This window comes from Patagioenas fasciata, chromosome 12 (genome assembly GCF_037038585.1).
Source record: "Patagioenas fasciata isolate bPatFas1 chromosome 12, bPatFas1.hap1, whole genome shotgun sequence".
NCBI lineage: Eukaryota > Metazoa > Chordata > Aves > Columbiformes > Columbidae > Patagioenas > Patagioenas fasciata.
The window spans coordinates 14,494,092-14,505,894 of NC_092531.1; the positions used below are offsets into that span (position 1 = coordinate 14,494,092).

At 40.4% G+C, this 11,803-nt stretch overlaps 1 protein-coding gene across 1 annotated transcript in view; it reads right to left on the reverse strand.

Moving 5' to 3' along the window:
* PIAS1 (protein inhibitor of activated STAT 1) overlaps positions 1 to 9,698 on the reverse strand; it is a 68,232-nt gene extending 58,534 nt beyond the window's left edge. Inside the window, exon 1 of the mRNA XM_065847312.2 lies at positions 9,680 to 9,698. The gene's annotated coding sequence lies outside the window, so the exon portion shown is untranslated. The remainder of the gene's footprint in view (positions 1 to 9,679) is intronic.
* Between the last annotated feature and the right edge of the window lie 2,105 nt (positions 9,699 to 11,803).

An 11,803-nucleotide genomic window follows, 5' to 3' on the forward strand; every position in this document is an offset into this window, starting at 1 on the left:
AAGTCACACACCTCAGCCTGATTCAGCTTCCTTTTACCTGAGTGTTACTCTGTAATTACAGATTGCCACAACACTTTCTCCACATGGCCTTTAGTGCATAGGATGGAAAAAAAAATGTTGAACATGGCCATTATTGTACATTCTCTTAAGCAAGAGAGATACAAAATTAGCTATTTTTCCATAGCTGCTATGAAATTCGTCATTGTACGTTTAGAAAGCACTTACATTATCTGCATTGCAAGATTTAAAAAAAGGCATTCATGTCTCCACACAACAGATTAAAGCAAGCACGCTTGAGGCCACACAGGGAATCAGCAGTAAAAAGATTGACACTCATGATTATTACTGAATTATAATTTATGTCTCCCATATGACCTGAATAGAATCATAGAATCATTCCAGTTGGAAAAGCCTCACAAGTTCGAGTCCAACCACAACCTAACTCTAGTACTAACCTGCGTCCCTAAGAACCTCATCTATACGCCTTTTAAACAGCCAGGTTAGCCACAATTTAAAATTAAGTAGTTTCCATTGAGGGAAGAATGTGATATCAAATATATTTCTAGTAAGCAGCTTTTTGATACCATCCTGTGTATTGGTAAGAACCTATACGAAGCCCCCAATTCTCTCAACAAAGGAAAACAACCCATACCTCTTTCCAAATGTTAAATTTCAAAGCATTTCACCCAAAAACATTCCCCAGCTTGATCTCAAGACCAGATGGAGAGAAAACCCAGGTGCATCTTGTGTCCTCGCTCGTACCCCTAGTTCCTCTCCTGGTCACATGTACATCCCATTTCCATGCAGATACGCCCAGTATTCACTGTCTCATTGATTTCTTTTACAGTCCTCCACATGGAACATCAGCATATCAAATGGAGCATTCAGAAAATGAGGAGCAATTAGAAAAGGCTGATAAGTAATACTCTGGCTCAATGCTGCATGTAATGAAGGCTTATCATAGTGTCTCAAATAATGCTGGTTTGGGGAGGGAGCAGGGTGCTAGGCAAGATATCTAAAAAAATAAAAGTCAGATGACTACCCAGCACACCCACGTGTACCATAATTAGCTGCTCTATTTCAGTGGTCTGAGCCAGCCCAGTTTAGAATATGTCATTTTGAGTGATGGAATATATTTAATAATCATGATCTAATATGATCTATGAGTTTGTGTCTAGTTTAGTAAATTTGGCAAAAAACTCTATAACCATATAAAGACAAATTTATTTTTTTTTTTTTTTAATTTCTTTTCCTCCCCTGAAAGAGGCTCACAGCACAGCAAACACTTTGTCCTCTGCTTCTTCACTTCCTACCAAATTCAGTGGGATGCGGACATGTGCTTAAGTGCTTTGCTAAATCATGGCATAACACTATCAAACCTGACACATGGCCATAAACCACAGTGTCCTCTTTCAAAACTTGCTTTAAATAAAACAGGCTGCAGATGTCTTCAGATACTTTAAAATAGGGAAGCAAATTAAAAGATACAGAATATTCAGTTCAAAATAGTTCACCCTAAATACTGTAAGTGTTTTTACAGACAAAGCTAATGCAGGCCCTTTATTTTTCAGTTTGGACTTCTGGTAGTCACTTCTTTTTTAGTATGAAGAAGGAACTAAATGCGAAAAGCGATCTGTGCTGCTATTTTTAGACAATTATTTACATGTAATGAAATTTTGTTCCTCTCTACTCCTGACACTTAGATGGTGGTTTCTTTGCCAAGAAAAGACTTTGTCAACACACAGTAATTTTCAAAGGTGCTCTTAGTTGCTCCCGCTCTGTCAGTGATGGCAACATTCAGATCTGTCACAATTCTGTCTTTGTTTCAAAAGGACGTGCCCTCAAAGAGTGCAACTGGGCTGCAACCAGAGCAGGTACGAACACCTCCAAAATAGTCTTCTAGTTGACAGTCACCTTCTTTCTGAGCTGAAGCTACAGTATTTTTTCTTTCAACCTTGGAAAGGATAGGGGGGAGAGAGAAAAATGGAGATCAGGGGTTTACTCAACCATTCAAAATTTTGATATTTTCAATTCTCAATTTTCAAAAGTTCATTTCCCCCTTTTTGTCATATCACAATAAGATAAGTGACTTCCAGAACCGACTTTCCATCCCCATTTCTTCTATTTTTCCTATTCTGTAACCTCCCCCAAAATGTATCATGTCACATAACTGACTTGCTTAAAACCAGGTTCAGACACAATAACATTTTTTAAAACAGATATGCATCTCTTCTACTAACATATTGTTTTCATTAATCCAAGTCTCAAAAATGTTTCCCTCTTTGATAGTCCAAACTTACTCTGTGCTCAAAAGTAATGGAAGGGACATTTTTGATCCTGAATATAACTTTAAAAATGTAAAGATAGATTCTCAATTACTATTTCTTGGTAGAAAAACATGAGCTAGCAGTTAAAAGTTTTTTTTTTTTTTCCTGAGATTGTTGGAGGCATAAAAACCATTTAGATGTGTCACAGAAATAGGTTTTTGTGAGGAAAGGGCTCACTCCGGGCGGGGGGGGTGGGGGGTAGCGAGCAAGTGGCTGAGTGGGGCTTAGTTGCCGTCTGGGACTAAACTGCAACAAATATTATGTTAAATTATATAGTATGTTACTATCACCTCCCAAATTTGGCCCAAAACAAGTACGGCTACTTAGGAAAGGAAGATTCGTTACATTTTTGCTGCTTGTGTTGTTAACATTTACAGAGGTGCAGTTAATCACCTAAAGTCCTATATTAAGGAAAGATACTGGACCCTTTTGTTAACATCACCTCTTTCATATCCTTAGAACTCCTGGTATAACAATGTTATTGCAATATGGAAAGCATATGTAAATTAGTTACTATAATCTTTAATTACACGTGCAGTGTTACACATGACACATCCCCACTTCAGTTACGTATTTCCTGTTTTTTCAGTTCTTAAACATCAACTTACCTTACTGCACTGTACACACGAGTGCGGTTTACAACACCAAGCACTCAAAGCCTACCATGGTCATGATACAATCTCTTTCCCCGTTGCAATTTTTGCAAATCTTTAAAAGTTTTAATTGTCCTCCCCAATATTTAGATGCCCTGCCTGAAATGACACGTTCCGAGTCAAGCTCAGCTCCCCATGTACTTTACTGCTATACAAAGCATCGCAGCTGCAAGACAATGGTAATGGGCACAACAATTAGCCCATTCTTTAAAATTATTTGCTTAGCCTTTTCTGCTCCAATATCAAGGGATGATATGTGCTTGCTCATAGCACTCCGCTCGTGTTCTTAAGGCCTGTCCTTAATTAAGCTATTCTATATTTGGCCTGTGTCAAATGAAGTATCAGTCATTTCAAATGGAGACTACATTTTAGGGTGCGGAAGAGCAGAATGAGGTGTCCCCACTTGTCCCCCTTGGGATCAGCCCATCATGACTGCCCAACCATGTCTTTCAGGTTTTGCACCTTCACAGAGCACAAGTGCAGGAAAAGTGCCTGAATGACCTCCAAACCAGCCACAGGGGTTTCATGTAAAATCCATTCATACAGCCTTATTTAACAACAGCAAAACTCATTGACGCTAGAGGAGTTTTATGTCGCAGGGGACTGCTTTCTGTACCAAAATGAGGCATACATGGTACAGGCAATGCAAGCTAAGGCGGCAAAAACATCCTACCGGCCTTGCAGCGTTTACTATAACTTGCCTAAAATTAACTTCTGTAACTTTTACTCCAGGGAAGCAGACACTGTTGAATGAATCTAGTTCTGCAAGTATCTTTTTTTCCACTTTTCTCTGGGCTTTTATTTGAATTTTTAACTTTTTCTTTCTTTAACTGAGATCTAAAATAGGGTTTTTTCTCCAAGAAGAAATGGTCATTCCTGAGATATTAATCTACACTTGTAAAAGCATTTCCTTTGGCTGAGTTAAATCCAGATTTTGTCAACAAAATTCCACTTTGCTGAATCACAATTGGGATTTTTGGTCATTAGCACCCAATTTTGGAACATGTGGATGCAACGCAAGAAGAACGACTAAAGCAACTCCAACAGGTCGTCACGGATCTCGGGTGAGCTGTGAAGTGCGTGGTCCTGTATCAAAGCCAAGTAAAACCTAAAGTGTCAGATGGTTCACAAGCCTGAAATTGGCCAAGAACTATTCAAATTCAAGGACAGAAAACTACAGAAAGCTCAATATATTTCCAAAATATCTCCAGAGAGGTGAGGCAGACTTCTAACTAAGCTGTACAGACTAACAGCATCAAAACCAAGTTTTAACTGCGATAAACTCATTCAATTTAAAAAGGATTTTATGTAGGACTGCAAGGCTCCAGCACTGAAGAAGTTTCTTTCTACAGATACTAATAATTCCTAATAAACAAAGTTCTGTGGCAGGAAAAAAAAAAAAAAAAAAAAAAAAAATCAATCAAGGTGCTAAATTTTCCAGAGCTTTGAGAATAAGTCCTGGTTACGATGTTATGTGTTACTCCCTCTCTTCCTCCACTCACACAGCATGTGTAAAATACCAACATTTTCAGACAGTATTAATTTATAACAATTTTGCATGAGGGAATCAGTCACATGCAGCGATCTAGAAAAAAAAACAGAGACCTGTTACAATACAAGTCTCTTTCCTCTTCCCTGTCCTACAATTTCAATTATGGACCACACATGGAAGTGATGTAGACAGTACAGGGGTAGATTATACTATTTTTCTCCAGTTCTTTAGCTCTCATCTTGCCTCGAGTGGTTCAGAGTAGAGGTGGATAAAATGCTGAATAAAACACCAGCAGCCAGGCTATGTCCGCTGGCACAGGGACGTTATCTGATATGCAGCACTCACATCTTCATTTTTTACCTAATCGCTATTTCTAAAGAATCACTTCAGTCATGAGAACACTGTAAATCAAGCTGAGTTCCAGTGGCAAGTAGAGTTAATTTCAGATGGCTCATATGAAAACAACAGAGCTAATTATACTGTAGTAATTACCTGAAAATTATATGTATGTTGTTTTTCCACCAGTCAATACTGCTATTTTTGAACTTCGCATTGTTCTCATGGATTGCTGGAGTCATACTGTCTCTAAATGGTTTTCTCATCTCATCATTAACTTAACCTCTGGTTTGGGGAGAGTGTTTTAGGAGAAGCTGCAGCTGCAGCATGTGCTGTTCAGCTCAGATCTTTCGTGCTCACTTGCACTCTCCACCTGTGCTGCACTTGAGAAAAAACTTCCATTTTAAGATTCTTTTGCATATGGATTAAGACTCTGACTCTACAATAGGACTCTAAACCAGCATTAAACTAAGATTTTACTCTCCCACATTAAAAGATACTGAAAACTCACCCTACCCCACTCGGTCTCATTAGTAAGTGCAATAATTCTGATTTTGAAGAGTTTTGTTTCCTCACCTGTCCTGGGTGTGGCGTGTTATCATTATCTGGAGGGGTTTTATTTATTTATTTTAAGAGTAACCACTAAAAGCACCTGACGAAGGCAGGCAAGCGTCACAGCCCACTCCCAAGAAGGGAATGTTGTCTGGCAGCAAGAATGGGAGAATGGGAGTCAGGAATTTTTGGATCTCTTCCAAATAGACTCCTACCATATTGCCTGATTTTGACTAAGTCGTGGGGTAAAATGCACTCGGAATGACTCCTTTCTGAAATGGGGATGATAATAATAGGTATGTCCCTGGACTCTTGAGAGGAAATTAATTAACATTTGGAAAGCACTTTGAGATTCTTGGATGAAAGATGGTGGAGCTGGAATGCTGGCAACATTAAAATAAGTTGGAATAATGTTAATATTTATTGCATACACTGCTTTCATCTTCAAAGCTCTTTACTAACATCAATGAATGAAAAAGAAAATATTAATAAGATCATATTTACCCATAAAATTATTCTCCCAAAACATATATATAAATAGATCTGCCTCCAGTTAAAAAATACTAGAAGAAAACCTAAGCACCAATTCCAGTGTCACACACTAAATCCCTAGTGGTGCTGTCCATAGGAAACCTGCTTCAAACTATGAATAATTAGTTTATACTTTTAATGAGGATAATTGGACCCTGAGCCTAATCCGGCAGCACTGAAGTCACTGGGAGCGCATCACCACTGCCAGGGCTGAAAAATCAAGATAGCGAAGGAAAAAGGAAGAGCAGCAGTTAGAAAATAACCTCAGCTGTGCTGGGGAGGCTGCAGTGAGCAGGAGACGCTTCTCTCTGCAGGAGGATGTTCCGTTTAAATACAGTTTGTTGTGTCTTTGGAATAAACTACAGAGAACTGAGCAACACACTGTGCCACCAGGAGAGATATACAGCAGTCCCAGATATTTCTGGGTGAACATATAGAATTCAGAGCATCCCAGATTTAACTATGGAATTGCACACTATTTTTCTTTTCTTTTTTTACAAAAAAGTATATTCTTACTGGCGTAGACATGACTATCCCATTATTACTGGGAAGCACAGCCCAGCAATTTACTGAAAACCAGTAAATGAGACAGTCCTTCCAAGTGCATTTTCTGCAGTGATTTCAAACCAGTGCTTGAAGAACAGCAAGGGACCTTTCCCTTTGTGTTTCATTTTCCAGTCACCTTCCCTGTTGCAGTCTCTCAGCTGGAAAGATAAATAAAACCAGAGAAGAGGCATTCTGTTGTCATTTCCCCCACATACACACCCTTTCTTTTGAATTAAACACGTTTCCATAGGTCTTCTTCTCCACAGCAAACGCAAAGAGTTGCTGGCACTCCCTACGATGATGGACTCGGACACATTCCAGAACATAATGGCCTATAATAGATTTTTTTTTTTTTTTTTTTTTAATCTACAGTGCACTTCATAGACTCTGGAGGTCATTTTAGGCAGCTCGTCAATGTCCAATATAAATATAAATATTTCTGTTCAGCATGTTCTCTGCACACGGGATCACTAATATGCACTTGCCAGATGTGCATGCCACAAAAACCAAAGCCATTCTCTATTTTCTCCAGACTTATTGTGAAAAAATACCTTACATTATCTGTGAAGTGTTTTGCAGCCCAGTCTTGTCAAGACTGTTGCTGTTTCTTTGGAGTTGGCTGAAGGTTTTGCAAAGTTATTCACAGATTAAACTGTCTCAGTTAATCTGCTGTACAGCGACATTCAGAGCTTCAAATATGTTTTGTTTTGGATAGAAATCAAATGTCACCTTTGGGAAATATGCTTATTATTAGCATTAGACATAGCTTTTGGTCAACTTCCAATAACTTCGTTGAATTATAGGGGTTTTGTTGTTGGGTTTTCTTTGTGTCCTGTATTTATGTGTCATGCTTGGGCAGACACTATTTTTTAGCACTTACTGTTTCTAGCGCTCTAGAGAGATTTGCAAACATTAATTATTCTGCCTAAGGCATGGCGAGAATCCAGTTAAGAGCATATCACCTCTCTGATGTGGCACATCTAGGCACAGGTAGTGTTTTGTAGAAAAAAAAAAAAAAAACAACACATGAGCAGGAGTCAGTATTTCTATTAACAAATATGCCATAGATGCAGAAAGCATTTCAATGACAGGCCAGACTGACATCCAGACAAACAGCCAAGGTCTTTTTCTCACCATGTGATCTTTTCATAATCCTCTATTTCTCTCCTAGATCAACAGGTTCCTCTTTATTTGTCATTGTCAGCTCTTAGCACAAAGAGCCTTTTGTCTGGAGCTCTGACCCAAACACACAAGACTTTTTTTGTCCCTTCTTGGCCATATGCTTTCAAACAGACTAATGGATTTCCAAGCTATAAAGCAGAACCTTGACCCCAGAAGGGGAGATGGTTGTGTGACAACATCTCTCTGTTTTGACATCATAATTTATCCCCACTGCAGCTCTGCTGGCAGCATGAGCCAGTGAACAGACAGCACAACCCAGCAAAAATACTTGAACCTGATCCGCTCTATGGCTTGTGCTATGGATACCGGCGCTGGAATCGCAGCAGCAGCGCTTTCTGACGCCGGGGTTTGGAGCAGGGAAGAGCCGAGGCAGGCAATAGCTGCTGCTTCGTGTCCTCTTCTACTTCATTATCACTGCTGTGATGAAGCTATCATGCCTCCTTTGTAAGACAGCACACGTAACAGAAATCACACGAGCCCTAAAGCCCAGAAGATTCCTGCCATTTTCCTTGTGCCCTGTTATTTAAAGTCCCATTACGAATGCATTCCTGCATCCCTGGATGTCACTCTAAAAACACATTGCTGAGGGAGAAGCCAACAGACAAGAAAAGGTTATCTGCCCCGTTTTCTCAATTTGCTGGATGACATCACCAGGCTGCACTCAACCTGCCTAATTAAGAAGGGTCCGAAAAGCTACTGATGGCTTGTATGAACCTTGTTGGTAATATTCTGCACATGGAACACAATACAAGAAGAGTTCATACCCTTTAGCTGGCACTTGTTCCAGACTTTCACAGAAACCCTTTTGTTTTCCACTGGAAATAGCTCCAGAGCTAAATTCCTACCTGTCTCTTCCAGGGCGTGTCTTTGCCACATCACATAATATGGTTTTGCTCAAGGTAAAACTATCCTGGAGCTTCAAGGGTGGCTTAAGAGACACGGTGGGGTGCTTAAGAGAAGGGGAACCTGCCTGCTATTTTTTTTTTCCCCTCATTTCACTTCTTTCACCAAAGATTTGTATTTGCTGAATTTGTCTTCCAGAGACCATGAAGGTCTGGGCTGTGACCTGTTTCATTTGGGAGCTATTTTCTCATGTATTTGTGGGATGTGGAAAGCAGAGCCTCACTATTTGCTGGTGCTCCAGATGAGGGAGGAGAAGGAAAAGAGCTGCTTATCTCTGCATTCAGCCCTTATCTGAGCCCGCCAGCTGGGGCAGCGACAAGGGGGAGGATAGATCAAGCACGAAGCTTATGTGCACATAAGAGAAAGGGGAACCTGCACCCAAAAGTACCTCTTATGTTATAAACCACTCCAGATCCAGGGCTGGGGGGAAGAGAGCAGCACTATGTGGCCTAGAGCTGCCGCCACCCACACATAATCACCACCACCAAGTCCTGCAAGTGCAAGAGCCCACCAACGTGTTTTTAGACGATATATCAGCACCCACATATGCACGCAGACCAACTGAAGTCAGTAGCGGCCCCAGAGGGTCAAACCCAAGATAAATTTTACCATGTGCTGTCTGGATGCCGGGACACAACAAAGCCCAGCCTATGCTGGCTGTCTTCAGCCCTCCAGCTTTGCACAAGCAGAGCAATCTCCCTAAAGTCCCTGGGGTGCACTTTTCCCTTCCCAACACCACTAACCATCCTTAACATTCAGCATCAGCTCCCCCAAAATTCAGGCTTTGCCATTGCGACGTGAGCGTGAGCTGAGGTTACCCAAGATAGAGCCACCATCTTTGAGTTACAAACCCAAGTCGTTCATTATATGCAATACATTGAAAAAAAAAAATCCAGACAGAAAACGCAATGACAGAATTTCTTTCAGAACTTCTGTTACATGAAAATGAACACTAAAGCTTTTAATTTACCTAAAGTTTCTCTCCAAAGAGAAATAAGTACAATTTGTTCAGGACTAGTTGACAGATGCGGAATTAAGTCGTCTGTTATTGCTCCATTTGCTGGATGCAGAAATACTTAACGCTTACAGAGGACTTGGAGGATGACAAGAGCTACAGAAATATCAACTCTCCAGACAAAAATTAGAGACAGAAATACCTGGGTCTGATCCTGGAAGATGCTATGTGCTTTCACCTAGTCCAGAAATCAGTCTTTTCCTTGGCAATCCCCGGTGATTTTCCTGTGGCAAAGCAAAGAAATAAATGGGTGAATTTAGTATTACTCCCAAGAAGCAGAGTTGCACAAGTTCCTTTCAGTTTGATGTCTCCATCCAGTGAATTCTTTCAAAACAGTAAGTTTACTTTCAGTTGAAATTTCCTTTTTTAAAAATTGGAAGCCTTTATCTGATGGGCCTTTCTCTCTGCTAATTCAAATAGGCTATTGATACTATTTTTCTCTTTTTGTTGAAGATATCCTGCAGTTTTCTTCCATTTGGGAACAAAAATTCTTTAAAATGATACCAAGAAGTAATCGGCACCTCTCAGCCAAATTGCTCAGGAATGACCAAGCAGTCAGTCACACGCTCATACCTGGGCTTTCTTGATCAATGAACAACGAATTATTGGGACATGACGGAACAAACTTGAGGTCAAACTCTGCTCCAGGAAACCTGGTTATTACAGAGATGTCGTACCAGGGATGGTCCCAAACACCAACCGGGGCCAGGGCTTGAGCTGATGTAGAAATCGACTGTTTAACAGGCTAATAGTCAGAAACAAGATTAAAAACAAAAAGAAAACGAACAGCCCCCAACAATACCCAATTTCTTCTCCCCTGCACAGCAGCAGCACAGCATTGCCTCATGTTTAGAGCTCTGGGGCTGGTTTGAGACTCTCTGAGCTGCCAACTGCCCATGCTTGGGACACCATGTACCACAACAAACAGGAGTAAATTGTCTGTGTTTAGTTGGATCCCGTACCTCTCTATCAGCTCAGTGGAGTCACGAAGTGTTCGCTCACGTGCAGATTCTGCTCTGATTACAGGCTGTGAGTAGCAAAGCCCGTTTTCAGCAAGGCAGCACAACCCAAACACAAGAAAAGCCATGTGCCCAACACCTGAGACCTTTCCCACAGAGCACTGCAAACCCCTCTCTCATGTGCCAAAACCCTGGGGATAAGGGAATGGTTGTGAAAAGCCTGGGAATGGTGAAATGGTTTTGTCTCTAGCTGAAATTATTCTATGATTCTACAAAAGGCTGGAGAATTATTCCCTCGCAAAGGTCCTCATGTGTTTATGGTTCTTCTCAGGCATCCCTTTAGGTTTTACTGAGGCAATGGTCCTAGAAAGACAATTAAATGCCCTGTTGTGAATCAGGGTGATGGCCTACCATCATACCCCTAGGGACACATCTCAGGACCAACATCTTGCTTGCCTGACTTACAGGAAAGGTCTCACTGGAGGTAGCGAGAGTCACACAAACAGTGCTTGACCCTCCATCCCTTCACTTGCCATTTGCTGTCCCGTTCACAGCCACTTGCAGATTTCTTTAGGAGAAACCATGTTTGCACTTTTAGCCTTTTTACTTTTCTTCCAAATATTTCTTTGCCTGTGGACATTTTTGGGGAGAAAAAAAAAAAATCACAGTTTAAATCAAGTCCATTGTTTTCACTGAACTGCAGAAAGATTTCAGAATGTGGTTGTGATTTGCCACATCTGTTATTTTTATGCATTGTTTTTATGCCAAGAGTTTCATAAAAGGTGTTACATAACCGCATCGTATCACATAATTCAACATGTTTCCACAATTAGGAGCCCACATGAACATCCAAGCAACAATCTTGCCTGAGTTTGTGTTTCTGTGCATCTTTTAGCCCAGCCAGCCTGAGATACAGAGATGAACTGTGATTGTAGTTTCTCATTTCTCCTACAGACTCCGCTGTTGTTTACTGATGACCAAGTTCATCTGTGATCTATGCTGCACGGATCACTGCTGCATTTGCATTTAAAAAAAAAAAAAACAAACATATTGCTTGAATCCTGTGCGCTGAGTAACAGAACAAGCAGAGATTTATCCCATGGTTACAAGTAACTGGATCATCTCTCTTCAAGACACTAATACGTTCATTGTTTTCCAAATATTGCAAGATGAGCATTTATTGCATGAAAAGAAAAAAAATATATTTGCACTGAAAGCTACTGACAGACAGTTGGACCTAAGGCTTGAAAAACAATGGGAGAAAATAATTTAAGTGATTAAATATAAAGCCACTGTTGCTGTTCACT